Genomic DNA, 5030 nt, shown 5'->3' on the forward strand with positions numbered 1-5030 from the left:
ATGGAAAAACTGACAGAAACGAACGAACAGAAAATAAAAGCCTACATCTGTGTCCCTAATGACGGCCAGTAATGCGTTCCTTGAGGCTCCGGTTACTATCCCATAGTTAGATTCACGTCTAAACCTGAGCTCTCTCAGAGCTCAGGCAATTTGGGCCGTCCGATCAAAATCCACTCGCGACACAGACCGTCGGATCTCGATCCAAATCGCTGTGGGTCGTTGGATATTTACCCGATCAACGTTAGCCGTCGGATAAAATTCCAATTGCATCAAAATGTAATATCCTTGCCCCCACCAGGGCATTTTGGTCATTTCATATATGGGTATAAAATTGCAGCAGCACCGTGAGTGGAAAACCTAGCCGTCTCCTCCCGCACTCGCGCCCCTCTATCCTCTTCCTCCCCCACCTCGCGCCGCCACCCTTGCCTCCTCCCGTCCCGTCGGACGTCTTCCTTCCCTCCCGCAGGCCGTCCTCCACCTCTTGCATCTCATCCGCATCGAACCCTAGAAACCGATGAGGAGGCCGAGCCGCCATCCGCCGCCGGCCGTCGACACCTCCTGTTCGACCACATAGAGGGAGCACCAGACTATCGTCCTTGCGTTCGTGCTCCTCCAGGAAGAAGACGACCCAAGGTGAGCCGCATCCGATCCATCTTGCTGAGGTAGCGGTGAGCGCTCTCTCCACTCCCCCCTCACTCTCTCTCTCTCTCTGACCATTGTTTCTCCCGAACTGCAGGAGACGAATGAGTTGGGCTCGGATGTTGCTGGCCGCCGGTTGTCTGCAACAGGAATGCTCCCCTGCCACGACTTTCTCACAGGTCCTTCCTTTCGTATCTTCAAGGTATATTGATTCTTCAAGTTAGATCGAGTCTGTTCCATATGCATATATACAACCAGAATCTATTCACAACAAGCTGGGTTTGAAGTATGCTTTTGTTCCAGTTGCCGAGTTGAAGTATCACCCGGGTTTCTGTGACGATCTTCTGAGGTGGAAATGCTCTGTTTCTACAAACTGCAGGCGCAATCTCGTATTGTATTGTTAGTGGTGATTCAGGCTAATTTTTCTCTTTATGCCCTGATATTTCTTTTTAAGTTAGACATTACAATCTTAGAAGCCTTCCATGACAAAGATAGCCCTTTGTAAATTTTGCTTCTACAAGTATACTTTTGATGGCCATGCCCCCTGATTGTCAGTATATATTTGGCTTATGTCAGTATACTCTACATAATATGTCTGGATGGGTGTTCTTATATGAGATATTTGTGGTAAGTAGTTAAATCACTCCTACGGAGTGTATATCTATTTTAACCTAGTTTGAGGAATGACCAACCGGATGGCTTCTGCAACTTTTGGTTCAATTCTTGGTTATTTCATCCTCACCACATGATGTTTGTTGTTTATTCTTCTTACCCGCATCGTACATCTGGTTAATGTTGCTATATTAGCCAATCTATTTTGGCATATGCAGTGCATCTCTACCTATGTTTACGTGTCATCCTTGCCTTACTAAGTTACCATGGAAACACTCAGGTGTTGTTTTCTCCCATGTATATATGTATATGTAGATGCCCTCTACTTTGGCACCATCATCTGGGAGGGGTTTGTACTAACGATGGCCCTATAAAGCACACCGACTTTGTTTTTCTTGATGCACAAGTGCTTTTCTGGCCTTTCCTCTTTATCCTCCTTGGTGAGTCTTACTTTTGTCTCTTTAACTGGGCCTTTAAACATGTGGTTACAATCGTATTCGTATGTTTTGGTGGTTCGGAATAGTAGTATCTAGCACCGTGATAATCCTGCATACTGATTATCCCTTTTTTGATAATTGTCTTTAGCTTTGTATATCAAACGATTCAACATTTTCGTTTGTATTCTAGGCAATTTACTAATTATAAAAACAAATCTTACAATTGCAGTCTTACAAACAGTTCATGAGGCTTCCTGCAATATTTCTTTTTTGCACGTATCTATGAAACTATAGTTGTTCCGCTGTTTTCCCCATGTTAGGCCAAGCGGACCAATGGCAATCTTAACCTCATAGGTTAGTCTTATTCCTTAATTTATTTCTTCATTTTTCTGATTTAGAAGTCATGCATTCTTAAAGATTGAAATGCTGGTCCAGGGAAAACATCTGGTTAGTCGACATGAACCTCATGTTTGATTGAGTTTGAAATCTAATGGAACAAAAACTAGTGATGTATATAGTTGAATTAAAGTATGGAGAACCCCATTCAGTTTGAGGCAATAAATAAGGTCCCATATTTGATAAATTTGCTTGATTTCTCATGTTACTTACTGTAGCTCTTAAATAAGATCTTGAGATGTAATTTTAGAAAATAGTTGGTACTCACATGTTTGCTTTCCCTGCTACCGTCTTGCTTTCCCTGCTACTCACTTTCTTTCTTAATAGTGTAATTGTCTTTGCTTCATCTGTATAGATGCTAGCTATTTTATTATGAGTTGCTGCTACAAGAGAACTAATGGTTGATTGCTATATTCACCCTTCCTCACTTTCATCTATATATGTCGTTGCTTTTTCATTCTTGCTGAGTGGGTCAATTACATTTGATGAACAAGCTGCATATTCCTTTTTATACCATTGTGCTCTATTTAGTTTTGCTTCCATCAACCAATAACTGATTGGGTGGCATGCCATGAAAATGGCGAAGAAAAGCAGTGTGTAAAATATTAGAAAGAAAAGCAAAAAGGTCCATGGAAAATATTAAACTTCTCCCTGTTTTATTTATATCGGCAAGAACTTGGGCATGATTCCTTCTTCCCCTGAATACTAAGCTTATTTATTTTCTTGGTGTTAGATTACTAATGTGGAGAAATATAATTCTTATTGATGGTTGCTCGATGGCGTTGAGCATCATGTAAGGTCATTAGAAGTCATAGATGGATCAACATATTCTTCCGCTGCTAATTAGCATGTTTGGTCTATTTTATTTCAAACATATATATTATTCACCAAGGCACCTGCCTACTTTCATAATGATGTTATAACGTTAGGCGTTAGGTCATTAGAAGTCATAGATGAATCAACATATTCTTCCGCTGCTAATTAGCATGTTTGGTCCATTTATTTCAAACATATCTATGACTCACCAAGGCTCCTTCCTACTTTCATGATGATGTTATCCCATAGTTACATTGGTGTCTGAAAGTGAGCCTTCTCTTAACTCACTTTATCTGCAGTAAATGAAACCTAGAGGTGGAGGGGTTTGGATGATCTGTAGTCAAAGGATACCATCGAACAAGTGGATGCGCAATGGCGCAAGGAGGGTCTCCCCGGAGCAGAGGTAGAGGATGTTACCAGTTGCATCTCTGACCTAAAGCCCACCTTGGCATGGATGTGACCAGCGTTGATCCCCAACATTGGCAAGCACTGTAAGGTCCCTCTTCTTATGTTTCTGGTGCACATATACCACATATGTTCATATGTACAGTGCTAAAATGCTTTATTAACCAATTACTTCTGCAGCTTTTTCGTCAGGACTGTACTCATTCAGGGGAAAGTTTAATTAGGACTTCGAAACCTCTTTTGTATCCTTAGACCCAGGTAGATTGTAGAGAAAAAGAGAAATTTAAATAAATTGCCCCTTGCACACTAATTCTTAGATCCAGGTTGATTGTTATCTCTTCATTATATCATTATTACTCGCTCCTTCCTACTTATTTTTCAGTGAAGAGTTAAATCTGTCATGTTCTTGCACTATTTATTTTTATTTTAGCACCAAAGATATTGTATGGAGTTGCTATTCCTCTAAAGCTTTGTTTTTTCATCATATGAATCTATCCATATGATGCGGAGTCCGGCTGCTCTGAGTTTGATGAGTTCCCTTGTTTCTGCCCATCTGATGATACCGATGGCAACTGCGGTGCAAGCCGCTTTGATGAAGATTTCCTCTTCGACGAGAATGACTGAACTTCAGGCACAAGAAGGGAACTGATGCCCTTTTGGTTTATTACCAAGCTTTGCTTAAGTGTCGTGCTTAGCTTTGGTGCCACTATGAAAGTGTGCTGAATTAGATCTGCACCTGTCCAACCTTAGTGTAAATTATTTGTAATCAGTACTCTCAACCAGTGTTCTAGATGGATGATAGTAGGCAATGTATATCTCCATAAGACTACTACCCCTTGGCTATCGCGCTGCTAGTCTAGTTGTTTATGCAAACGGGCGCCTGAAGCTCCACACGCTAGGCCGACCCATATGACGTTTTTCTTTCAATGTCTTTAACATCCTAAAAGTTTGCATGGCTATTCTAGTATCGTACCAGCGACCTCTCTCGTCGAGGTAGCATTGTATAACCACCACGCCACCCGCTAGGATCTAGTAGTTTAAACATCTTTATTCTTTTATTCCTACTTTTCCTTTTTTGTTTTTCCTTTTTGTTTTTTCCGTAACCACCCACGCCACCCACTAGAACAGGAGCTCCCTTGAACTATCGCTGATAAGATCCAGTGATCGATTTGACTAGGATGGTCCTCTTAAGCGTTTCAACGACTTCGGTTTGGGCAATCTTTGAGAGGTTGCTGGACCGTTTCTTTTTTCTATTTCTTGTTCTGTTTCTTTTTTATTTTCTTTTCTTCTTTCCTGTTTTATTTTTTCTTGGACCCTGATAAGTACCTGACTCGTAGCATGGACACATGATAACTCTGAACATTTTTATGGCAAGTTTAATAACGCGGGGATGACAACTTTTAGTTGTCAAGCATGACAACTTTTGTGCTTTAGTTTATTTTTCACAGAAATTGCCGTATGTCTCTAGAATTTGCCAACCTTACGTGGCTGGAATTGCCATCAAATAATGTCAGGGCCGGAGTGCCACACACCTGACGTGTGGCGCTTATCATTTGAGTTTTCCTTTTCTGTCTTTTATACCTTTATTTTTTCCGTACTTTTTTTTCTTTTCTTTCATTTTCATTTCTCTTTTTCAAAATGTTTAAAACTTTAAAAATGCTCATATTTTACCAATTTGTTCCAAAATTTCAAAAAAAATTCCTATTTTCATTTTTTTTCAGAAAA

General features: G+C 40.6%; 1 long non-coding RNA gene across 3 annotated transcripts; it reads left to right on the forward strand.

Annotated features, from left to right (window-relative positions):
* The first annotated feature begins 363 nt into the window (after positions 1 to 363).
* On the forward strand, positions 364 to 4241 carry LOC123085088 (uncharacterized). 3 transcript variants are annotated; one of them, XR_006439575.1, is made up of 5 exons: positions 364 to 633; positions 737 to 841; positions 943 to 2877; positions 3200 to 3391; positions 3486 to 4241. It is a non-coding gene; the product is annotated as an uncharacterized lncRNA (long non-coding RNA). The 3 variants fall into 3 exon arrangements; XR_006439576.1 differs by having other exon boundaries at positions 943 to 3396; XR_006439574.1 differs by having other exon boundaries at positions 943 to 3391.
* Positions 4242 to 5030: the final 789 nt, after the last annotated feature.

Source organism: Triticum aestivum, chromosome 4A (genome assembly GCF_018294505.1).
Source record: "Triticum aestivum cultivar Chinese Spring chromosome 4A, IWGSC CS RefSeq v2.1, whole genome shotgun sequence".
Classification (NCBI taxonomy): domain Eukaryota; kingdom Viridiplantae; phylum Streptophyta; class Magnoliopsida; order Poales; family Poaceae; genus Triticum; species Triticum aestivum.